Source organism: Cucumis sativus, unplaced genomic scaffold (genome assembly GCF_000004075.3).
Source record: "Cucumis sativus cultivar 9930 unplaced genomic scaffold, Cucumber_9930_V3 scaffold132, whole genome shotgun sequence".
Lineage (NCBI taxonomy): Eukaryota > Viridiplantae > Streptophyta > Magnoliopsida > Cucurbitales > Cucurbitaceae > Cucumis > Cucumis sativus.
In genome coordinates this window covers 65,744-91,793 of record NW_022279534.1, presented here as the reverse complement: position 1 = coordinate 91,793, position 26,050 = coordinate 65,744, and the positions used below count along the sequence as shown (strand labels likewise).

The following is a 26,050-nucleotide window of genomic DNA, read 5'->3' as shown; positions in this document are numbered from 1 at the left end:
TAAAAGCCGTAAAGTCGTAAAAGCCGTAAAGTCGTAAAGCCCTAAGCCCTAAAGCGCTAAGCCCTAAAAGCCATAAGCCCTAAAAGCCCTAAGCCCTACAACCTAAAAGCCTAAGCGTCCTAAAAGCCCTAAAAGCCCTAAAGCCCAAAGCCCAAGCCCTAAAAGCCCTAAAGCCTAAGGCCTAAGCCCTAGCCCTAAAAGCCCAAAAGCCCAAAAGCCCTAAAGCCCTAAAAGCTAAAAGCCATAAGCGCCCTAAAAGCCCTAAAAGTCCTAAAAGCCCTAAAAGCCCAAAGCCCTAAGCCTTAAAAGTCATAAGCCCTAAGCGCCCAAAAAAGCCCTAAGAGCACTAAAAGTCCTAAAAGCCCAATGCCCGAGCCCTAAAAGCCCAAGCCCTAATCCCTAAGCCCTAAGCCAAACGCCCTAAGCCCTAAAAGCCCCAAAAGCCCCAAAAGCCCTAAATGCCCTAAAAGCCCTAAAAGCCCTAAAATCCCTTATCCCTAAATCCCTTAAAGCCCTTAAAGCCCTAAGCCCTAAGCCCTAAGCCCTAAAAGCGCTAAGCCCTAAGCCATAATTCCTAAAAGCCCTAAGCCCTAAAACCTAAAATCCCTAAAAGCCCTAAGCGCCCTAAAACCCTAAAACCCTAAAGCCATAAGCCCTAAAAGCCTTAAGCCCTAAAACCTAAAAGCCCTAAGAGCCCTAAAAGCCCTAAAAGCGCTAAAAGCCCTAAGCCATAAGCCCAAAAAGCCCTAAAATCCCTAAGCCCTAAAAGCCCTAAAAGCCCTAAGCCCTAAAAGCACTAAGCCATAATCCCTAAAAGCCCTAAGCCTTAAAACCTAAAAGCCCTAAGAGCCCTAAAATCCCTCAAAAGTCCTAAGCGCCCTAAACCCTAAACCCTAAACCCTAAACCCTAAACACTAAAAGCCATAAGCCCTAAAATCCCCAAGCCCTAAAACCCTAAGCCCAAGCCCTAAAAGCCCAAGCCATAAAAGCCAAGCCCTAAGCCCTAAGCGCCCTAAAAGCCCAAGCCCTAAGCCCTAAGCGCCCTAAAAGCCCTAAAAACCCTAAACCCTAAAAGCTATAAGCCCTAAAAGCCCTAAGCGCCCTAAAACCCTCAAGCGCCCTAAAAGCCTAAAGCCCTAAAGCCCTAAGCGGTAAGCCCTAAAGCCCTAAGCCCTAAAACCTAAAAGCCCTAAGCGCCGTAAAAGCCCTAAAAGTCCTAAAAGCCCTAAAAGGCCAAAGCCCAAGCCCTAAGCCCTAAAATCCCAAGCCCTAAGTCGTAAGCCAAAACCCCTAAGCCCTAAAAGCCCTAAGCCCTAAACGTCTTAAAAGCCATAAACGACTTAAGCGCCCTAAAAGCCCAAAGCACAAGCCCTAAAAACCCAAGCCTTAAGCCATAAGCCTAAGCCCTACAAGCCCTAAGCCCTAAGCAATAAAAGCACAAGAACTAAGCCTAAACCCTAAACCCTAAACCCTAAGCCCTAAGCCCTGAGCCTCAGCCCTAAGGCCTAAGCCCTAAGGCCTCAGCCGTAAAAGCCCTAAAAGTCGTAAAAGCCGTAAAAGCCCTAGCCATAAGCGCTAAGCCCTAAAAGCCATAAGCCCTAAGCCCTACAACCTAAAAGCCCTAAGCGTCCTAAAAGCCCTAAAAGCCCTAAACGCCAAAGCCCAAGCCCTAAAAGCCTAAGCCCTAAGCCCTAAAAGCCAAAAGCGCCTAAAAGCCTAAAAGCTAAAGCCTAAAAGCCCTAAAAGCCCTAAAAGCCCTAAAAGCCCTAAAAGCCCAAAGCCCTAAGCCTTAAAAGTCATAAGCCCTAAGCGCTCAAAAAGCCCTAAGAGCACTAAAAGTCCTAAAAGCCCAAAGAGCCCAAAGCCCGAGCCCTAAAAGCCCAAGCCCTAATCCCTAAGCCCTAAAAGCCCTAAGCCAAACGCCCTAAGCCCTAAAAGCCCTAAAAGCCCCAAAAGCCCTAAATGCCCTAAAAGCCCTAAAATCCCTTATCCCTAAATACCTTAAAGCCCTTAAAGCCCTAAGCCCTAAGCCCTAAGCCCTAAAAGCGCTAAGCCCTAAGCCATAATCCCTAAAAGCCCTAAGCCCTAAAACCTAAAATCCCTAAGCGCCCTAAAATCCCTAAAAGCCCTAAGCGCCCTAAACCCTAAACCCCTAAACCCTAAACCCTAAAGCCATAAGCCCTAAAAGCCCTAAGCCCTAAAACCTAAAAGCCCTAAGCGCCCTAAAAGCCCTAAAAGCGCTAAAAGCCCTAAGCCATAAGCCCAAAAAGCCCTAAAAGCCCTAAGCCCTAAAAACCCAAACCCCAAACCACTTGTAGCCTAGTTTCTTCATGGAAGATTGTTTGCAAAGATCCCAAGTTTGGTTATATTTCATTTCCTTTTATTCCTACAAAAAGAAAACAAGAATTTCCATCGAATTTTATTCAATAGGTTAAACTAAAAATTTTAGAAAAATGAGCGGAATTGTTTAAGCTCGGTTGCATTTTCTAAGTATCACTTGAATTATCAAAACGACCTAACAAATATTCAATACAAGTTCATAAGTCATAAACTAGCAAAAAGTTCAAAATTTTTTAAAAGACACTCCAAAACCCAAAATGTCAAGTGTGTAAGTGCAACGAACTTAGTTCTATACAAACCTAACAAGTATTCAAAACACGTATAAGTTTTCAAACAACCTAACAACGCTTAAGTGTAAGTTTATAACTCATAACTTACCAAAAATTTCAAAAAGTGTGAAAAAAAATCTTTCAAGACTCAAAATGGCAACCATGGCTGTATGTAAAACTAACTTAGTTTGTAACAACCTAAAAGGTGTTCAAAAAATGTTTAAGTATCACTCGAACTTTAAAAACGACCTAATAATGCTTTAGTCTTACTTCATAAATCATAACCTACCAAAATGTTCAAAAAATGTAGAAAAAGCACTCCAAAATCCAAAATGGCAACCAAGTGTGTAAGTGCAACAAACTTAGTCTCAACTTTAAAATTAGTGCGAGTTGAGAAATGTATTAACTCAAGCATGATGTACAAACTTGAAACAACTTAAATATTTATTCACCATCACATAAAAACAGTAATTAAATATAGATAACATGTGTAAATAAAGGGAGAATCACCTTTCTAGCAGTAGCTTTTGAGTAAGACCAAACACCATCCTCCTACTTGTAAATCTGCTCGATTGTCTACACTCGTCATTTCACCGTCTCAGGCCATCCATTGAATTGGCCACCCAGCCTTGGCATACAAGAGTATGTCTCAGCCTGTTAACAAATACCACTAAAACTAAGCAAGACAAAGAAAAAAGTTTTCAAAAAATTACCTAACTTTTAGGTCTTCATGTGACCTTTAAGTTCTTCTGTCTTCTCCTTCAACTCTTTGACAGATTGATGAAATTATGTGTTTCTGCAATGTTTACCAGAACATGAAAGATTCAGTACGAAACTAAATACCATGAATACAAACCATGAAGAAATAGTAAAACAGTCAATACAAGAAGAAAAAAGTTCACTTCAAAACGACCTAAAACAGTATCACTTGAACAAAATGTGTCTAAGTATCACTTGAACTTTCAAAACGACCTAAAACAGCTTACGTTGAGATTCGTAACTCATAACCTACGAAAAAAGTTCAAATAGTGTGAAAAAAGCACTACAAGACCCAAAATGGCTACCAAGTGTGTAATTGTAACAAACTTAGTTCAAACCAACCTAGAACGTGCTCAAAACGTGTCTAGGTATTACTTGAGTTTTCAAAACGACCTAGCAAATCCTAAATGTAGGTTCGTAATGATCTACCAAAAAGGTTGAAAAAAGCATTTCAAGACCAAAAATGACAACCAAGTGCAACAAAATCAATCTAACCTAAAATGTATTCAAAACATGTGTACGTATCACTTAAACTTTCAAAACCACCAAACAATGCTTAAGTGTAAGTTTGTAACTCACAACCTACCAAAATTTCAAAAAGTGTAAGAAAAGCACTTCAAGACCCAAAATGGCAACGAAGTATGTAAGTGCAACGGACTTAGTTTCAAGCCATCCTAAAAAGAGTGCAAAACGTGTCTAAGATTTCAAACCGACCAAACAATACTCAAGCGTAAGTTCGTAACTCACAACCTAAAAAAATTTCAAAAAGTGTGAAAAAAAGTACTTCAAGACCCAACATTTCAATCCAATGTGTAAGTGCAACAAACTTAGTTTCAAACCAACGCAAAATGTGTTTAAAACGACCTAACAATCGTTAAGTGTAAGTTCGTAACTCACAAACTAACAAAAAAATCAAAATGCGTGAAAAATGCACTTTGAGACCTAAAATGGCAACCAAGTATGCAAGTGAAACAAACTTAGTCTTAAACAAATCTAAAAAAATTTCAAACCGTGTTTAAGTATCACTTGAACTTTCAGAACGACCTAAGAATGTTTATTTGTAAATTCATCACTCATAACCTACCAAAAAGTTCAAGAAGTATGGAAAAAAAGGAAACACTACACGACCCAAAATGGCAACCAAGTGCGCAAGTGCAACAAACTTAGTTCCAAACCAACCTAAAAAGTGGTCAAGGCGTGTCTAAGTATCACTTGGACTTTCAAAACAACCTAACAAAGTTTAAGTGTAAGTTGGTAACCCATAGCCTACCAAAAAGTTCAAAAAGTGTGAAAAGGGCACTTCAAGACCGAAAATGGCAACCAATTGGATAAGGTCAACAAACTTAGTTTCGAACTAACCTAAACCGAGTTTAAAACGTGTCTAAGTATCACTTGAACTTTCAAAATGTCCTAAAACAGCTTACGTGTAGGATCGTAACTCATAACCTACGAAAAAAGTTCAAATATTGTGAAAAAAGCACTACAATCCCCAAAATGGCAACCAAGTGTGTAAGTGCAACAAACTTAGTTCAAACCAACCTAAAACGTGCTCAAAACGTGTCTATGTATTACTTGAGTTTTCAAAACGATTTAGCAAATCCTAAGTGTAAGTTCGTAACTCATAATCTACCAAAAAGTTTGAAAAAAGCATTTCAAGACCAAAAATGACAACCAAGTGCAACAAACTCAATCTAACCTAAAATGTATTCAAAACGTGTGTAACTATCACTTGAATTTTCAAAACAACCAAACAATGCTTAAGGGTAAGTTTGTAACTCACAACCTACCAAAATTTCAAAAAGTGTGAAAAAGGTACTTCGAGACCCAAAACGGCAACGAAGTATGTAAGTGCAATGAACTTAGTTTCAAGTTATCTTAAAAAGAGTTCAAAATGTGTCTAAGCTTTCAAACGGACCAAACAATACTCAAGCGTAAGTTCGTGACTCACAACCTACCAAAATTTCAAAAAGTGTGGAAAAAAGCACTTGGAGACCCAACATGTCAATCAAATGTCTAAACAAGCTTAGTTCCAAACAAACACAAAATGTGTTTGAAACGACCTAACAGTGCTTAAGTGTAAGTTCGTAACTCACAAACTAACAAAAAGTTCAAAATGAGTGAAAATGCACTTTGAGACCTAAAATGGCAACCAATTGTGCAAGTGAAACAAACTTAGTGTTAAACAAATCTAAAAAATGTGCTTAAAACTACTCTAAAGCACACACAAACACTCTCCATCTCACTCTCTATCTGCCCTGTTTCCAATTTAATCCGGTATTCATTTGGGTTATTGTAGGTTCATATTTAGAAATAGTCATTCATGTTGTGATGCAAAATCCCTTTTATGTATCTAAAACTAAAATCACGAAAATCATCTTGGACATGCAGCACAACAAACTAAATTTCCATGGGAAGCCTTTGCTAACAAAATGGTAGACAATAATTACTCAAACAAGAGAGAAGGACTATAATTAATTAACAGAAGTACAAATCAATATAGGTGCACAACCACCAAACAAGAGAGAAGGAACAATAAACTTCAATAACAAAAGAAAGGTAGTATCAGGACTATCCTTACTTGTTATCGAAGAAGATACCTTGGCTCCGGTAAGCCCAATGCTCTGCCTTACAACGTTCAATTACCTCAGTACTGCAGCGTTTCTTCAAAGTTTGGGAATCTACCTAAAACAAAATATATATTCCAACTTGAAAACCTCCATGTCAGAAACTTTACTTTATTTATCAAACCAGATGCTATGCAAGAATTAGTTAGCAGATATACAACATAAATAGTAATGATATTCTTTGGGGAGGGGATAAAAGCATCTTTCATCTTAGAAATAAGCTTAGCAGTTAGCACTAACCTTTATATAAGAAGTTAACACCGGTTTGATTGCTTCTTAAAGTTCAGCTACGAAATTTGGTAAAGAGAAAGACCTAATCCATAATGTTAAAGAGGAAAAGACCAAGTCAGATTCCTTTATTCAAACAGGTTAGTATCACAGCACCAAAGGAAAAAACTTACGGACCTCTACGACGAATTTCCTTGAATGATGTAGCAGCATTTGATGCTTGAAACGCGGTTTCATTTATGCTGTGAAAAATAAGATCGATAAATAAAACTTTTGGCTACAATTAGCCACAGAAACATAAAGCTGTGACAGGAAAACAAAAGCTAACAGATAATTAACTATACAGTTTGTAGGCAAAATACCAAATAGCCCATAATCAAGATCACAACTCAAGCAGACAATAATGTGTAGTTTATCATTTCCATCCAAATAATTCAATCATAAATAAGGTCAAATGGCCAAAGAATATGGCCTTTCACATAAATACTTACTCCTGAATTTTTTGAACGATAATGTTATCGCTTCTTCTCCCACGTTTCACGAAGGCCCTCAGCCATCTGCCAATTCCAATATAAGAAAATTATTTTACATATTATATTAAACATTGAAAATTCTTTTACATATTTTTTTTTTTTATGTATTCCTATTGAAGAATCTCATTTGAGCATTTTGTGGTCAATTTGACTTGACAGAAACAGCAGAACTTTCAATTAGAAGGAAGCAAGATGCCCAGTTTTTTTGAACTGCGGTTTTTTTTTTTTTTGTTTGCTTTAACTTGCTGTAAATTGGAGATGTTTTCCATAACTGCTTCGGCTTGGAGCCCTCTCTCTACTCCTTATGTAATTTCAAGAAATAGATAAAATCCAAGTTAAACTAGATAAGTGGAAAAGATATTGTCTCTTTAGTGGAGGTTGGGACACACTTTGTAAGTCGGTTTTTTCACATATACCTACACACTATATGTCTATATTCTTAATGCCAGAAAAGATGATTCATAAAGTGATTAATTGGAAGGTGGTGTCTTGTTCGCAAGAGGATGGTGGAATCGGCGTCGATGGTGCAACGTTAAAAAAATGCAACCTTCTTGCTAAATGGGGATGGAGATTTATAAATGAAAAGAATTCCCTTTGGGCTAAAGTGGTGAAGAGTATCCATGGAGAAAGTTAATTTGGATGGCATACTAAAGTAGCAGTGGTTAGTTTCGGACAAGATGAAATCGATTGGTACCGTTGGAGTAACCATAGAAAGAAGGTGGAAGGATGGGAAGATTTGAAGGTAAGGATGTTTGAATTTTTTCGAGATTCTGGGCAGAAGAGCTTAGGTGCAAGGCTGATTCGAATAGAACAAGATGGATCCTATAATGATCATGTCAAGAAATTCGTACAATATTCTGCACCACTACTGCACATGGCTGAAAGCGTGCTCTTAGATGCATTCGTGACTGGTCTAGAACCGGCTCTTCAAGCAGAAGTTATTAGTAGACATCCTCAAACCTTAGAGGAATGTATGAAGGAGGCACAACTGGTAAGTGGCAGAAACCTAGCCTTGAAATTAGCCAAGGCAGAATGGGTAAACAGTGTGACTAGGGAAGGAGGAGGCTCAAGCAAGGGACAAAGCAGTCAAGATAAAAGTTCACCAAAGAAGACTGAGTTCCCCATGAAGCAAGTCACTATTCCCATTAAAGGAAACTACCAGAAAAATGAACCTCCAGTTAAAAGACTCTTGGACACGGAATTCAGAGCAAGATTGGACAAGGGTTTGTGTTTTAGATGCAGTGAGAAGTACTCACCGGGACACCGATGCAAGATGAGAGAGAAAAGGAATTAATGTTATTTATACTTAACGAAGAAGAGAGTGGCGGGGAGGAAGTCAAAATGGAAGAGACCGAAGAAGTAATGGAGCTGAACCAGTTAGTTGTTGCTGAAACCACCGAAATTGAATTGAAGACACTCACGGGGTTAACATCCAAAGGGACAATGAAACTGAAGGGGCATGTAAAAGGAAGGGAGGTGGTGATTCTCGTCGACAGTGGAGCTACGAACAACTTCATCCATGAAGCAGTGGCAATGGAAGGAGGGTTGAACATTGAACCCGGTACACAATTTGGAGTGACTATTGGAGACGGGACCCGCTGTAAAGGGAAAGGTATTTGCAGAAAGGTGGAACTGAGATTGAAAGAAATGACAGTTATAACTGATTTTCTAGTGGTGGAACTAGGAAATATTGACGTGATTTTAGGGATGCAATGGCTAGATACCACCGGCACAATGAAGGTACATTGGCCATCATTAACCATGACCTTTTGGGCAAAAGACAAGCAAATCGTGTTAAGAGGAGATCCATCCTTAGTGAAACCTGAATGTTCTTTGAAGACATTGGAAAAAACGTGGGATATAGTGTAAGACCTCCAATTATTCATACATATCAAAGGAGGGGCAGAAAAGTAATTGGACAAATTAATAATGAGGAAGGAAAAAGAGGAGGAGATCGTGCAGGTGGGGCCCAGGCACAGAAATAAGAGAAAGATGAGAGAAGGAATATAAATAGGTTTTTTAGGTCTAGGGGAGGTAGGTTTTATTTTTATCCTGAAGTTGGCGGCTGCTTAGCCTAGAGGAATATCCAGTCTTTCCCTAGAGGAAGCTGGGTTTGTCTTCATTATTCCTTGTTTTTCTTGAATCTTTATGTTTTTCTGTACTCATTTTGGCTATATATAAATAAAGATAGCAGAGGGCTATCTTTGTTTTTGGCCATTGTAAGGGAGAAATAGTGAAGTAAGCAAGTTGAATCCTTATATATTGGTATCAGAGCCTCCACACTGGGGTGATCACGCGTCTGATGGCTCAAAGACAGATAGAAGATCGGGTAGAAGGTACTGAAAAGGAAATTATGAGTCTGAAGGAGATGATGCTGGAAATGAAGAAATCGATGGATCGAATGACAGGCGAGCTAAGAGAAAACCATGGTGCTAAGAAAAAAGAAGAAGCAGGGACTACGGACGACATCAGGTTGAAACTGAAGGGAAAACTGGAAGAGGCCGGAACCACAGTCGAGTCGGGTGGAAGCAGCGCAGACCGAAGTAAGTACAAAAAATTAGAAATGCCACTGTTTACAGGGGTGAACCCTGAATCCTGGGCGTACCGAGCAGAACATTTTTTTGATATAAATGACTTACCGGAAGCTGAGAAGGTCAAAGTAGCAGTCGTGAGTTTTGGACAGGAAGAGGTAGACTGGTTTAGATGGAGTAATCGTAGAAAGAGGGTGGAATCTTGGGAGGACTTGAAGGAAAGGATGTTTGATTTCTTTAATGATACAGGACAGCAGAGCTTGGGGGCAAGATTAATCCGTATTAAGCAAGAAGTCTCATACAGCGAGTACGTTAAGAAGTTTGTTACATACTCAGCCCCCTCCCGGACATGGCAGAAAGTGTTCTGCTGGATGCGTTTTTAACGGGTCTGGAACCCTCACTGCAAGCGGAAGTAATCAGCAGACACCCTCAAACTTTAGAGGAATGTATGAAGGAAGCTCAGCTGGCGAATGATAGGAATATAGCATTAAAACTGGCGATGGAAGAGTTGGATATAGTTGAGCCCAAAAGGAATGAGAACAGCAGCAAATTTCAAGGAAAAAATGAGAAGACAGAAAGTAAAAAGACAGAGTTTGTGATGAAGCAGGTAACTATTCCATTGAAAAATGATTACCAGAAAAAAGATCTCCCAATTAAACGGCTGTCGGATACGGAATTTAGAGCAAGGCTGGATAAGGGGCTTTGTTTCAGATGTAATGAAAAGTACGCCCCAGGCCATCGATGTAAAGGGAGAGAAAAAAGAGAGTTGATGCTCCTTATACTAAATGAGGAAGAAGACCACAAAAGGGAAGAGGATACAGAGGATGAGGCAAGCGAAGTAATAGAACTGAATCATCTGGAATTGAATATGGATAACCCTATTGAATTGAGGTTGATCACGGGAGTTACATCAAAGGGGACGATGAAATTAAAAGGACATGTGAACGGAAGGGAAGTAGTTATTCTGATTGACAGCGGGGCGACCAATAACTTCATCAGCTAAGTGTTGGTAGATGAACTACAGCTGAGCATCGATCCGGGAACTCGTTTTGGAGTTACCATTGGGAATGACAACCAATGTGAAGGAAGTGGGATTTGCAAGAGGGTGAAGGTGAAGTTAAAAGAGTTAACAATCGTAGCAGATTTCCTAGCGGTAGAGTTAGGAACGGTAGACTTGGTGCTTGGGATGCAATGGCTAGATTCGACAGGAACCATGAAGGTTCACTGGCCATCCCTAACCATGACGTTTTGGATGAAGGGTAGAAGAATAATCCTAAAAGGTGACCCTTCTCTAACGAAGTCAGAATGTTCATTGAGAACCTTAGAGAAAACGTGGCAATCCGGGGACCAAGGATTCCTCTTGGAATTCCAAAACTATGAAGTAAACTATGAAGGAGAATCGGAAACAGAAGCTGAATTGAAGGGAAGGGAAGAAGGATTACCCATGGTTCAGCGATTGCTCGAGCAATATGCAGATGTCTTTAGGTTGCCCACGGGTTTACCGCCAAGGAGAGCCATAGACCATCGCATTCTGACCGTGGCCGATCAGAAACCAATTAATGTAAGACCATATAAGTATGGCCATGTACAAAAGGAAGAGATTGAAAAATTGGTGTTAGAAATGTTACAAGCTGGGGTGATTCGTCCAAGCCGCAGCCCATATTCGAGCCCGGTCCTCTTAGTGAAGAATAAAGATGGAGGGTGGAGATTTTGTGTAGATTACAGGAAACTCAATCAAGTAACGGTGGCTGATAAATTTCCAATTCCCGTGATCGAAGAACTCTTAGATGAACTTCATGGTGCGACAGCTTTCTCAAAGTTAGACCTTAAATCTGGATACCACCAGATTAGGATGAGGGAGGAAGATGTGGAGAAAACAGCTTTCCACACGCATGAAGGACATTATGAGTTCTTGGTGATGCCTTTCGGCCTTACGAATGCTCCTGCCACCTTCCAATCTCTCATGAACGAGGTGTTCAAACCATTCCTTCGAAGGTGTGTCCTGGTTTTTTTTTATGACATTCTAGTTTATAGTGTGGACATAGATGAACACATGAAACATTTAGGAATGGTTTTTGCTATCTTGAGGGACCATGAATTGTTTGCAAATAGGTCTAAATGTGTCATTGCTCATTCCCAAGTTCAATATTTGGGTCATCTGATTTCCAGCAGAGGAGTGGAGGCTGATGAGGACAAGATTCGCAGTATGGTAAATTGGCCACGGCCGAAAGATATAACTGGGCTGAGGGGATTCCTTGGACTGACTGGGTATTATAGAAGATTTGTGAAAAGCTATGGAGAAATAGCTGCACCCTTAACCAAATTACTTCAGAAAAATGCATTCCATTGGAATGAGGAAGCTACAATAGCGTTTGACCAGCTGAAGCTAGCAATGACAACCTTACCGGTATTAGCATTGCCGGATTGGTCTCAGCCCTTCACAATCGAAACTGATGCTTCAGGAGTAGGTTTAGGTGCAGTTTTATCACAAGATGGTCATCCCATCGCATTCTTCAGCCAGAAACTGTCCCCAAGGGCCCAGGGTAAGTCGATCTATGAAAGGGAATTGATGGCGGTTGTCCTTTCGGTGCAAAAATGGAGACATTATCTCCTGGGCAGAAAGTTCACAATTGTTTCAGATCAGAAGGCTCTGAAATTTCTGTTAGAACAGAGGGAAGTTCAGCCTCAATTCCAAAAGTGGCTCACAAAACTTTTGGGGTATGACTTTGAGATCTTATACCAGCCGGGTCTGCAGAATAAGGTGGCGGATGCTCTCTCAAGGAAGGACCATTCGGTGGAGTTAAATACAATGACAACCACAGGCATAGTTGATATAGAGATAATAGAGAAGGAAGTTGAAATGGATCAAGAACTTCAGAAAATTATTGCCGAACTTAAGGGAGAGGTGGATCAAGGTGGGAAATACCAGTGGAACAATGGCAGGCTGCTATATAAAGGAAGGATGGTGCTGCCGAAATTCCTCCCTCATTCCGAGTCTTCTACACACGTTCCATGATTCCATATTAGGAGGGCACTCGGGATTCTTGAGAACCTATAAAAGAATGAGTGGGGAACTATTTTGGAAAGGAATGAAGGCTGATATCAAGAGATATGTAGAAGAATGTGACACTTGTCAACGTAATAAGTTCGAAGCTACTAAGCCTGCGGGAGTTCTGCAACCCATTCCTATCCCCGACAAGATATTGGAGGATTGGACCATGGATTTTATTGAAGGGCTGCCAATAGCAGGAGGTTACAACGTGATTATGGTAGTCGTCGACCGCCTAAGTAAGTACTCCTACTTCTTGCCTCTGAAACACCCGTACACAGCCAAGCAAGTGGCTTCAATTTTTTTGGAAAAAGTGGTCAGCAAACATGGAATACCCAAGTCCATTATTACCGACCGTGATAAGATCTTCCTTAGCAATTTCTGGAAGGAGTTGTTCACTACCATGGGCACCATTTTGAAGAGAAGCACGGCATTCCATCCCCAAACCGATGGACAAACCGAGAGGGTAAACAGATGCCTAGAGACCTATTTGAGATGCTTTTGCAATGAACAACCGAAGAAATGGGATAAACTGATCCCTTGGGCGGAATTATGGTATAACACAACCTTCCACGCATCCACCAAAACTACTCCTTACCAATCTGTTTTTGGAAGAACTCCCCCGCCACTGCTGTCATATGGATGGAAGCAATCTCCTAACAATGACGTAGAAGTCATGTTGAAGGAGAGAGATTTAGCACTCAATGCACTGGAGGAAAACCTATGCATAGCTCAAAATAGAATGAAGAAAATGGCAGACCGAAACCGCAGGGAGCTCAAATTCAAAATTGGGGATGAAGTGTATTTGAAACTACGACCCTATCGACAAAGATCACTAGCTCGGAAGAAATGTGAAAAGCTATCCCCAAAATTTTATGGGCCGTATGAGGTTATTGAAGAGATAGGAGAGGTCGCTTATCGATTGCAACTACCGCCCGAGGCCGCCATTCACAATGTCTTTCACGTGTCTCAACTGAAACTGAAGTTGGGAAAACAACATGTATTCCAGCAACAACAGCCTATACTAACTGAGGATTTTGAACTACAATTGTGGCCGGAAAACGTGCTGGGAATAAGGTGGAACAAGGAGCTAGGAGGCAATGAGTGGCTGATCAAATGGAAGAACTTACCAGACAGTGAAGCAACGTGGGAATCAGTTTACCTATTGAATCAGCAGTTCCCTCAGTTTCACCTTGAGGACAAGGTGAACTTGGAGCCCCGGGGTATTGTAAGACCTCCAATTATTCATACATATCAAAGGAGGGGCAGAAAAGTTACTGGACAAATTAATAATGAGGAAGGAAAAAGAGGAGGAGATCCTGCAGGTGGGGCCCAGGCACAGAAATAAGAGAAAGATGAGAGAAGGAATATAAATAGGTTTTTTAGGTCTAGGGGAGGTAGGTTTTATTTTTATCCTGAAGTTGGCGGCTGCTTAGCCTAGATGAATATCCAGTCTTTCCCTAGAGGAAGCTGGGTTTGTCTTTATTATTCCTTGTTTTTCTTGAATCTTTATGTTTTTCTGTACTCATTTTGGCTATATATAAATAAAGATAGCAGAGGGCTACCTCTGCTTTTGGCCATTGTAAGGGAGAAATAGTGAAGTAAGCAAGTTGAATCCTTACATATAGAAGATCAAGGCTTCCTCTTAGAATTCCAGAATTATGAGATGGAAGTAGAGAATGAATATGAACTGGGGACAAGATTAAAAGGAGATGAGGAGGAAATATCTATGATCCGATCCCTGCTCAAGTATTATGCGGAGATATTTGAGACACCGAAGAAATTACCTCCAAAAAGAGCTATGATCACCGAATATTAACCCTACCTGACCATAAACCTATCAACGTAAGACCTTACAAATACGGTCATGTGCAGAAAGAAGAAATAGAAAAACTGGTGGTCGAGATGCTTCAAGCAGGGGTTATTCGCCCTAGTCATAGCCCTTACTCCAGCCCGGTGTTGTTAGTGAAGAAAAAAGATGGTGGATGGAGATTTTGTGTCGATTACCGCAAGTTAAATCAGGCGACAGTATCGGATAAGTTCCCAATTCCTGTGATAGAGGAATTATTAGATGAGCTGAATAGGGCAACGGTTTTCTCGAAATTAGATCTGAAATCTGGTTATCACCAGATTAGAATGAAAGAGGAAGATGTGGAGAAAACTGTGTTCCGCACACATGAAGGGCACTATGAGTTTCTAGTAATGCCGTTTGGTCTCACGAATGCTCTGGCAACCTTCCAATCTTTGATGAACCAGGTATTTAAACCTTTCCTTCGGCGCTGTGTTTTGGTGTTCTTTGATGATATACTGGTTTATAGTGCGGATATAGATGAACACGCAAAGCATTTGGGCATGGTATTCAATGTTTTGAAGTATAACCAGCTGTTTGCTAACAAAAAAAAATGCGTTATAGCCCATTCTCAAATACAGTACTTGGGACATATGATATCCAAAAGAGGAGTTGAGGCAGATGAGGATAAGATCAAGAAGATGATTAATTGGCCACCACCAACGAATATATCTGGTCTGCGGGGCTTCTTAGGACTGACAGGATATTATAGGAGGTTTGTCAAGGGTTATGGAGAGATCGCTGCACCGCTAACCAAGTTATTACAGAAGAATGCTTTTAAGTGGAATGAAGAAGCAAATACTGCCTTCGAAAATTTGAAGCTAGCAATGACTACTCTACCAGTGTTGGCATTACCAGATTGGAACATTCCCTTTATTATCGAAACTGATGCATCTGGCGTAGGGTTAGGAGCGGTGATCTCTCAAAATGGCCACCCGATTGCCTTTTTCAGTCAGAAGTTATCCACAAGGGCTCAAAACAAATCCATCTATGAAAGAGAGTTGATGGCTGTAGTTCTATCAGTTCAAAAATGGAGGCATTATTTGCTGGGCAGGAAGTTCACCATACTTTCAGATCAAAAGGCTCTTAAATTCTTGCTTGGACAGAGAGAGGTACAGCCCCAATTCCAGAAATGGTTGACAAAGCTCCTTGGATATGATTTCGAGATTTTATATCAACCCGGACATCAGAACAAGGCAGCGGACGCCCTATCTAGAATGGAGCAACCGGTGGAGCTGCACAGCTTGACAACTACTGGAATCATTGATGTGAAACTAATCGAGCAGGAAGTTGAGAATGATGCTGAACTTAAGAAAATTATGGAAAATCTGAAGAAAAATGCAGAAGAAGGAAGCAAGTTTCAAGTGGAAAAAGGAAGATTGCTCTATAAGGGGAGAATGGTAGTATCTCAAACTTCTACACTTATACCCAAGATCCTACATACTTTCCACGATTCTATCCTCGGGGACATTCTGGATTTTTAAGAACTTACAAGAGGATCAGTGGAGAACTATATTGGAGGGGTATGAAGGCTGAAATAAAGAAATATGTGGAACAATGCGAGATCTGCCAGAGAAACAAATACGAAGCAACCAAACCAGCTGGGGTACTTCAACCAATTCCAATTCCTGACAGAATCTTAGAAGATTGGACCATGGACTTTATTGAGGGGTTGCCACTAGCTGGAGGGGTTAATGTGATCATGGTGGTAGTTGATCGGCTGAGTAAGTATTCTTACTTTATATCATTGAGACATCCGTTTTCAGCCAAGCAAGTTGCTTCCATATTCATCGACAGAATAGTAAGCAAGCACGGCATTCCTAAGTCGATTATCACAGATCGGGATAAAATCTTTCTTAGTAATTTTTGGAAGGAACTGTTTGCAACCATGGGAACTATTCTAAAGAGGAGTACCGTGTTTCACCCACAAACTGATGGGCAGACAGAAAGGGTAAATAGATGTCTCGAAACTTATCTGCGATGCTTCTGTAATGAACAACCAAAAAAATGGGATAGACTGATTCCATGGGCAGAATTGTGGTATAATACCACCTTCCATGCATCCACCAAAATGACCCCTTTCCAGACGGTATACCGCAGACCGCCTCCTCCCCTGTTATCCTATGGTTACAAGAAAACTCCTAATAATGAGGTTGACACGCTGCTGAAGGAACGTGACTTAGCCATCAATGCCTTAAAAGAACACCTGTGTGTAGCCTAGAACAGGATGAAGAAAATGGCTGATCGAAATAGAAGAGAGTTAAAATTTAAGGTAGGAGATGAAGTCTACTTGAAATTGAGACCTTACCGGCAACGCTCCTTGGCTCGGAAGAAGTGTGAAAAGTTAGCACCTAAATATTACGGACCCTACAAAATTACTGAAGAAATAGGAGCAGTTGCGTACAGATTGATGTTACCGCCGGAAGCCAGTATCCACAATGTGTTCCATATTTCTCAGTTAAAACTGAAACTGGGTAGTCAACAAGCTGTTCAACACCAGCAACCTAGGCTAACGGAAGAGTTTGAGTTACAATTATGGCCGGAAACAGTGTTGGGAGTCCGTTGGAATCGGGAATTGGGAGGAAATGAATGGTTACTTAAGTGGAAAGGGCTGGGACAGTGAAACAACTTGGGAATCTGTTTTCCAAATGAACCAACAATTCCCTGACTTTCACCTTGAGGACAAGGTGAACCTGGAACCGAGGGGTATTGTAAGGCCCCCTATTATCCATACATACAAAAGGAGGGGTAAAAACGTAAAAGCTCACGCAGCAGAAAAGGGGAGAATATTAGGAAAAGAACATGAGAGTGGGGCCCACGGGGAAGAATGAGAAAAGAGCTATAAATAAGGCCTTATCGGGATTGGGGGCTAGGTTAACTTTTTGTCTTCATTTGGTCTGTAGAGGCTGCTAGGTCTAGGAAGGACTACTATCTTTTCCTGGGGAGGTTTGACATGATATTATCATCTTTATTGCTTTCTTTATATTTCCTTCTACTGTATCTTTTGGCATTTATATATAAATAAAGATCTACAGAGTGTTGTCTCTGTTTGCCAACTGTTTGGGTAATTTAGTATTTTATTTGTGGAGTCTCTACAAAATTATAGCAATTCATTGCAAATAAGATGCAGTACCTTGATTTTATGGTTAAAGGTTCCAATTGTTTTTTCTTTTTAAGCTCTTATTTGAAGAGATTCACCTGTTACAAGTTGAAATGTGAGTTGGAAAAATTGGACAAGAAGTTATAACCTTACAAGAAAATGATCCTTATAGAGAGAACTAACTTGATTCAAGCAAAATATCTTCAAGAACAAAATTGCAATTACACGAACACTTATTAACACAAATAAAAAATGCAAATCAGACTATTGAGTACAATGAAATACAACATGATAACAAGACAGAGATGCAACATATACATAAACATACAAATCAGAAAAGAAGTTGATTCTTGACAACAAAGTAAAATAAATACAAAACATAATAAATTTCTATGACCATTAGGACTCTGTAGAGAAATACCTACTTTCGACATAAGCATTTCATCAAATTCCATCAAAGCGGAGAGGTTGCCCATGCAAGCTCTGATACCAGGCAATCTCGACGCGCATTTTACTTTACCTAAGCAGCTGGCTTGACTCCCTCTTTTTTTTCTCCCTCCCTCTCTACCGGCTGCCGTGCTAGGTGAAGAACTAAAAGGACCTACTAGGCGGGTCGGGTTTTGCTTAGGCAAGAAAAGCGGAGAGGATCCCCACGAAAACTCTGAAACCGGGGGATCTCGGCACGCATTTTACTTGACCTAAGCGGCTGGCTTGGCTCCCTCTTTTTTTTCTCTCTCCCTCTCTACAGGCTGCCATGCTGAGTGAAGAACTCTAAGAACCTACTAGGCGGGTCGGGTTTTGCTTAGGCAAGAAAAGCGGAGAGGAATCCCCACGAAAATTCTGAAACCGGGGATCTCGGCGCGCATTTTACTTGACCTAAGCGGCTGGCTTGGCTCCCTCTTTTTTTTTCTCTCCCTCTCTACCGGCTGCCATGATGGGTGAAGAACTCTAAGAACCTACTAGGCGGGTCGGGTTTTGCTTAGGCAAGAAAAGCGGAGAGGATCCCCACGAAAATTCTGAAACCGGGGGATCTCGGCACGCATTTTACTTGACCTAAGCGGCTGGCTTGGCTCCCTCTTTTTTTTCTCTTCCCTCTCTACCGGCTGCCATGATGGGTGAAGAACTCTAAGAACCTACTAGGCGGGGTCGGTTTTGCTTAGGCAAGAAAAGCGGAGAGGATCCCCACGAAAATTCTGAAACCGGGGGATCTCGGCGCGCATTTTACTTGACCTAAGCGGCTGGCTTGGCTCCCTCTTTTTTTTCTCTCTCCCTCTCTACCGGCTGCCATGCTGGGTGAAAAACTCTAAGGACCTACTAGGCGGGTCGGGTTTTGCTTAGGCAAGAAAAGCGGAGAGGATCCCACGAAAATTCTGAAACCGGGGGATCTCGGCCGCATTTTACTTGACCTAAGCGGCTGGCTTGGCTCCCTCTTTTTTTTCTCTCTCCCTCTCTACCGGCTGCCATGATGGGTGAAAACTCTAAGACCTACTAGGCGGGTCGGGTTTTGCTTAGGCAAGAAAGCGGAGAGGATCCCCACGAAAATACTGAAACCGGGGGATCTCGGCGCGCATTTTACTTGACCTAAGCGGCTGGCTTGGCTCCCTCTTTTTTTTCTCTCTCCTCTCTACCGGCTGCCATGCTGGGTGAAAAACTCTAAGGACCTACTAGGCGGGTCGGGTTTTGCTTAGGCAAGAAAAGCGGAGAGGATCCCCACGAAAATTCTGAAACCGGGGATCTCGGCGCGCATTTTACTTGACCTAAGCGGCTGGCTTGGTTCCCTCTTTTTTTTCTCTCTCCCTCTCTACCGGCTGCCATGCTGGTGAAAACTCTAAGGACCTACTAGGCGGGTCGGGTTTTGCTTAGGCAAGAAAAGCGGAGAGGATCCCACGAAAATTCTGAAACCGGGGGATCTCGGCGCGCATTTTACTTGACCTAAGCGGCTGGCTTGGTCCCTCTTTTTTTCTCTCTCCCTCTCACCGGCTGCCATGCTGGGTGAAAACTCTAAGGACCTACTAGGCGGGTCGGGTTTTGCTTAGGCAAGAAAAGCGGAGAGGATCCCCACGAAAATTCTGAAACCGGGGATCTCGGCGCGCATTTTACTTGACCTAAGCGCTGGCTTGGCTCCCTCTTTTTTTTCTCTCCCTCTCTACCGGCTGCCATGCTGGGTGAAAAACTCTAAGGACCTACTAGGCGGGTCGGGTTTTGCTTAGGCAAGAAAAGCGGAGAGGATCCCCACGAAAATTCTGAAACCGGGGGATCTCGGCGCGCATTTTACTTGACCTAAGCGGCTGGCTTGGCTCCCTCTTTTTTTTTCTCTCCCTCTCTACCGGCTGCCATGCTGGGTGAAAAACTCTAAGGACCTACTAGGCGGGTCGGGTTTTGCTTAGGCAAGAAAAGCGGAGAGGATCCCCACGAAAATTCTGAAACCGGGGATCTCGGCGCGCATTTTACTTGACCTAAGCGGCTGGCTTGGCTCCCTCTTTTTTTTCTCTCCTCTCTACCGGCTGCCATGATGGGTGAAAACTCTAAGGACCTACTAGGCGGGTCGGGTTTTGCTTAGGCAAGAAAAGCGGAGAGGATCCCACGAAAATTCTGAAACCGGGGGATCTCGGCGCGCATTTTACTTGACCTAAGCGGCTGGCTTGGCTCCCTCTTTTTTTTCTCTCCCCTCTCTACCGGCTGCCATGCTGGGTGAAAAACTCTAAGGACCTACTAGGCGGGTCGGGTTTTGCTTAGGCAAGAAAAGCGGAGAGGATCCCCGAAAATTCTGAAACCGGGGGATCTCGGCGCGCATTTTACTTGACCTAAGCGGCTGGCTTGGTTGCCCTCTTTTTTTTCTCTCTCCCTCTCTACCGGCTGCCATGCTGGGTGAAAAACTCTAAGGACCTACTAGGCGGTCGGGTTTTGCTTAGGCAAGAAAAGCGGAGAGGATCCCCACGAAAATTCTGAAACCGGGGGATCTCGGGCGCATTTTACTTGACCTAAGCGGCTGGCTTGGCTCCCTTTTTTTTTTCTCCCTCTCTACCGGCTGCCATGCTGGGTGAAAACTCTAAGGACCTACTAGGCGGGTCGGGTTTTGCTTAGGCAAGAAAAGCGGAGAGGATCCCCACGAAAATTCTGAAACCGGGGATCTCGGCGCGCATTTTACTTGACCTAAGCGGCTGGCTTGGCTCCCTCTTTTTTTTTCTCTCCCTCTCTACCGGCTGCATTGGGTGAAAACTCTAAGGACCTACTAGGCGGGTCGGGTTTTGCTTAGGCAAGAAAAGCGGAGAGGATCCCACGAAAATTCTGAAACCGGGGATCTCGGCATTTTACTTGACCTAAGCGGCTGCTTGGCTCCCTCTTTTTTTCTCTCCCCTCTCTACCGGCTGCCATGATGGGTGAAGAACTCTAAGACCTACTAGGCGGGCGGGTTTCTTAGGCAAGAAAAGCGGAGAGGATCCCACGAAAATTCTGAAACCGGGGGATCTCGGCGGCATTTTACTTGACCTAAGCGGCTGCTTGGCTCCCTCTTTTTTTCTCTCTCCCTCTCTACCGGCTGCCATGCTGGGTGAAAACTCTAAGGACCTACTAGGCGGTCGGGTTTTGCTTAGGCAAGAAAAGCGGAGAGGATCCCCACGAAAATTCTGAAACCGGGGGATCTCGGCGCGCATTTTACTTGACCTAAGCGGCTGCTTGGCTCCCTCTTTTTTTCTCTCACCCTCTCTACCGGCTGCCATGCTGGGTGAAAACTCTAAGACCTACTAGGCGGGTCGGGTTTTGCTTAGGCAAGAAAAGCGGAGAGGATCCCACGAAAATTCTGAAACCGGGGGATCTCGGCGCGCATTTTACTTGACCTAAGCGGCTGGCTTGGCTCCCTCTTTTTTTTCTCCCTCTCTACCGGCTGCCATGATGGGTGAAGAACTCTAAGAACCTACTAGGCGGGTCGGGTTTTGCTTAGGCAAGAAAAGCGGAGAGGATCCCCACGAAAATTCTGAAACCGGGGGATCTCGGCGCGCATTTTACTTGACCTAAGCGGCTGGCTTGGCTCCCTCTTTTTTTTCTCTCTCCCTCTCTACCGGCTGCCATGCTGGGTGAAGAACTCTAGTGACCCACTAGGCGGGGGTCCGGTTTTGCAACTCTAAGCAGCTTGGTCGTATTGTTTTGTTTTTATCGGCTGTTATGTTGGGTGAAGAACTCTAAGAACTTGCCGACTTTGCTTTCTACTTGACCTAACAATCATATTTTGCTTTCAAACAATCTTATACAAATGTGTATGGCCAAAAGAGGGATTTAAAATTAATATAAAAAAGGCAGTAGAGATGGCAAAAAAGGGGATTAAAATTGAGATAAAAAAGGCAACCGCACATATTATTATGTACATAATTCACAATATTCAGAAAATGAACCAAGTGTTCTACTCATTTCTAAGCTATCAATATATGCATTTTCAACATATGTAACATATTCAAATAACAAATACAATCACAAATCCGAGCTCTGTTCTCATGGGTTAGGCATATATGCTTTTTTATGCTAAAAAGTGAAGTAGACATGGTACTTATTCTAAGCATAGAGCATTGCAAAAGTTTCTAAATTTTGACATTTTTAGCAAAATTTGCAAAATGAAAATTTCCCAAAGGACATGGAATGTGCAAGGCTACAACCCCACCCCCACTTAAAAATTTGCATTGTCCTCAAAGCATTTTAAGCAAGATTCTACGGATGGAAAGAAAAAAAAAGGAGAACAGAAGACCTCCCCTTGTAACCTAGTTTCTTCATGGAAGCTTGCTTGCAAAGATCCCAAGTTTGGTTATATTTCATTTTCCTTTATTCCTACAAAAAGAAAACAAGAATTTCCTTCGAATTTTATTAAAGAGGTTAAACTAAAAATTTTAGAAAAATGTGCAGAATTGTTTAAGCTCGGTTGCATTTTCTAAGCATCACTTGAATTATTAAAACGACCTAACAAATATTCAATACAAGTTCGTAATTCATAACCTACCAAAAAGTTCAAAAAGATTGTTGTAAATTACATACATCAATAAACTTACTTCAGCATTCATTTGGGGTATTGTACGTTCATATTAAAAAGTAGCCATTCATGTCGTGATGCAAAGGCCCTTTTTATGCATCTAAAACTAAAATCACGAAAATCATCGTGGACATGCAGCACAACAAACTGAATTTCCATGGGAAGCCTTTGTTAACAAAATGGTTGACAATAATTACTCAGACAAGAGAGAATGACTATAATTAATTAACAGAAGTACAAATCAATATAGGTGCACAACCACCAAGCCCCAACAAAAGGAACAATAAATTTCAATAACAAAAGAAAGGTAGTATCAGGACTATCCTTACTTGTTATCGAAGAAGATACCTTGGCTCCGGTAAGCCCAATGCTCTGCCTTACAACGTTCAATTACCTCAGTACTGCAGCGTTTCTTCAAAGTTTGGGAATCTACCTAAAACATAAATATATATTCCAACTTGAAAACCTCGATGTCAGAAACTTTACTTTATTTATCAAACCAGATGCTATGCAAGAATTAGTTAGCAGAAATACAACATAAATAATAATGATATTCTTTGGGGAGGGGATAAAAGCATCTTTCATCTTAGAAATAAGCTTAGCAGTTAGCACTAACCTTTATATAAGAAGTTAACACCGGTTTGATTGCTTCTTAAAGTTCAGCTACGAAATCTGGTAAAGAGAAAGACCTAATCCATAATGTTAAAGAGGAAAAGACCAAGTCAGATTCCTTTATTCAAACAGGTTAGTATCACAGCTCCAAAGGAAAAAACTTACGGACCTCTACGACGAATTTCCTTGAATGATGTAGCAGCACCTGATTCTTCAAACACAGTTTCATTTATGCTGTGAAAAATAAGATTGATAAATAAAACTTTCGGCTACAATGAGCCACATAAACATAAAGCTGTGACAGGAAAACAAAAGCTAACAGATAATTAACTATACAGTTTGTAAGCAAAATACCAAATAGCCCATAATCAAGATCACAACTGAAGCAAACAATAATGTGTAGTTTATCATTTCCAACCAAATAATTCAATAACAAATAAGGTCAAATGGCCAAATAATATGTCCTTTCACATAAATATTTACTCCTGAATTTTTTGAAGGATAATGTTACCGCTTCTCTCCCACGTTTCACAAAAATTCTTTTACATATTATATTTTTTTTACATATTCCTATTGAAGAATCTCATTTGAGCATTTTGTGGTCAATTTGACTTGAAAGAAACGGCCAAACTTTCAATAAGAAAGAAGCAAGATGCCCAGTTTTTTTTAACTGCTGTTTTTCTCTTCTTTTTTTTTCTTTAACTTGCTGTAAATTGGAGATGTTTTCCATACCTCGTGTACAGCTTGGAGTTGATCCCACCGAGACGTTTGTCACATCTGGTAGTTCATTTCAGTGCATGCTCAATTTCTTTATATTCAGAAATCTCGGAGTTCCTGGTAACATGAGCTTGCACCAAATATATTCTGGTTTTAGGTGGAGAAGACTGCAAATTTCGTCTATGGAATATCAAGTCTGGAAAACTGATTTTTGAGGATAAGTTTGGTGATGCTGTTCCCTCAATGCTGGCGAAGGGCTGGAGGAAGTAATTATTGTTCCTTATTGTTTCTTTCTTATTCATGCGCTTCTTCTGCTATATATATTTTTTTCTATTGAACTTATTTTCTTATAAACAATAATTAACACAATCTAATTGGTATCTTATGGATATAAAAGACAGCATGGATCCATATTGGAAGGATTTCAAATTAGTCTACGAACAAAGAATTTGGAAGGATTTGTGATCAACTAAGGAGCTCTCGACTTTCTTAGCTGGAATTTACCTTCCTTGGGTACTTATCGACCAGAGACTGGAAGTAATTGTGCTCTTCGTCCATAGTAGTCATCCAACACAAGCAGCAAGGGAAAACCACGACGCGCAGTGGAATAGGAAAAAGAGCGTCGAGCACAGCCTTCGTGTCACCAGCAATCGTTTTTCCTTTATTGGTAGACCGAAAAGGCTTTGTCAAGCAGGCAGGCATGATTGTCACTCGATCGACAGTTGAGAAATCCAGCGCTGTTAGGACCGGGAGAAGAAGATGGCCGTGAAATCGCGATTTTGAGGAAGACGAAGAAGATAAGAGAAGGGGAGAGGACGAGAAAGTAGAGAGAGAGCCGTTAGAGAAGAAGTAGGGGAAGAAATTCTTTTATTTAAAATTCAATTGGCATTATTTATTTATTTATTTAATTTCTTTTTATTTATTATTTAATTTAAAATAATATACATAAATTTGCAAATTGGAATATATAGTTATATTACTTATTATAGAATATAAAATGAAAATAGTGATTAGTAGTGATTAGAAGAAACGTCTAAAATAAACAAAAATAATAAATATTCAAAAAAAATATTCTTTTTTTATTTAAATAATACGAAGGCTAGTACCCTTCGGGAAGTGATTGGTCTGTCATATGCTATAAACGGATTAAACTCCATTTCTCATACTTTCACGTCATTGATTAACTCATTGTTAAGATTAGGTTAGGTATATTTCGATTTCACACTAAGCAAGAAATTCAAGAACGATAAATTTTAAAATTTGGGGATAGGATCAACAAGTTATTGAAAATTTTTCCTCGCCAAGTAGAATTGCTTTATCAACGATTCGGTGAATGTATCTATGTTCAGTTCGTGTGTGTACATGTATGAATCAAATTCATTTCGTTAGGATGGGGATCATCAATTTAATTAGGGATCGTCTTATGATGAAACAATTCATTGCATTGATCAAATCCAATATAAAAAACCATTTTACCTATACTCATTAGATAAAATCTAGTTCCTCAATGAGCCCTAAGCCCTAAAAGCCCTAAGCCTTAAGCCCTCAGCCCTAAAAGCCCTAAGCCCTAAGTCCTAAGCGCCCTAAAACGCTGTAAAAGCCCTAAAAGCCCAAAGCCCAAGCCCTAAAAGCCCAAAGCCAAGCCTAAAAACACAAGCCCTAAACCCTAAAATCCAAAAGCCCAAAGCACAAGCCTAAAAGCCCAAACCCTAATCCCTAAAAGACCTAAAAGCCCTAAGCGCCCTAAAAGCCCTAAGAGCCCAAAGCCCGAGCCCTAAAAGCCCAAGCCATAATCCCTAAGCACTAAGCCAAAGGCCCTAAGCCCTAAAAGCCCCAAAAGCACCAAAAGCCCTAAGCCCTAAAAGCCCTAAAAGCCCTAAAAGCCCTAAGTCCTCCTAAAAGCATTAAGCCCTAAAAGCACTTAGCCATAATCCCTAAAAGCCATAAGCCTTAAAACCTAAAAGCCCTAAGAGCCCTAAAATCCCTAAAAGTCCTAAGCGCCCTAAAAGCCCTAAAAAAAAACCCTAAAAGCTATAAGCCCTAAAAAGCCCTAAGCGCCTTAAAACCCTCAAGCGCCCTAAAAGCCTAAAGCCCTAAGCCCTAAAAGCCTAAGCCCTAAAACCTGAAAGCCCTAAGCGCCGTAAAAGCCCTAAAAGTCCTAAAAGCCCTAAAAGGCCAAAGCCCAAGCCCTTAAGCCCTAAAATCCCCCAAGCCCTAACCCTAAGCTAAGCCAAAACCCTAAGCCCTAAAAGCCCTAAGCCCTAAGCCCTAAAAACCATAAGCCCTAAAATCCCTAAGCCCTAAAACCCAAAGCCCAAGCCATAAAAGCCCAAGCCCTACAAGCCCTAAGCCCTAGGCAATAAAAGCACAAGAACTAAGCCCTAAACCCTAAATCCTAAACCCTAAGCCCTAAGCCCTAAGCCCT

The 26,050-nt window shown here is 41.3% G+C and overlaps 2 long non-coding RNA genes across 2 annotated transcripts; both read right to left on the bottom strand.

Annotated features, from left to right (window-relative positions):
- Window positions 1-5,673: 5,673 nt before the first annotated feature.
- LOC116405636 lies at window positions 5,674-6,740 on the bottom strand. The gene is made up of 3 exons (XR_004218729.1): window positions 6,398-6,740; window positions 6,233-6,305; window positions 5,674-6,050 (listed from the first exon to the last, which is right to left on the bottom strand). It is a non-coding gene; the product is annotated as an uncharacterized LOC116405636 (long non-coding RNA).
- A 15,452-nt stretch (window positions 6,741-22,192) lies between these two features.
- Window positions 22,193-23,321, bottom strand: LOC116405635. The gene is made up of 3 exons (XR_004218728.1): window positions 23,078-23,321; window positions 22,913-22,985; window positions 22,193-22,729 (listed from the first exon to the last, which is right to left on the bottom strand). It is a non-coding gene; the product is annotated as an uncharacterized LOC116405635 (long non-coding RNA).
- Window positions 23,322-26,050: the final 2,729 nt, after the last annotated feature.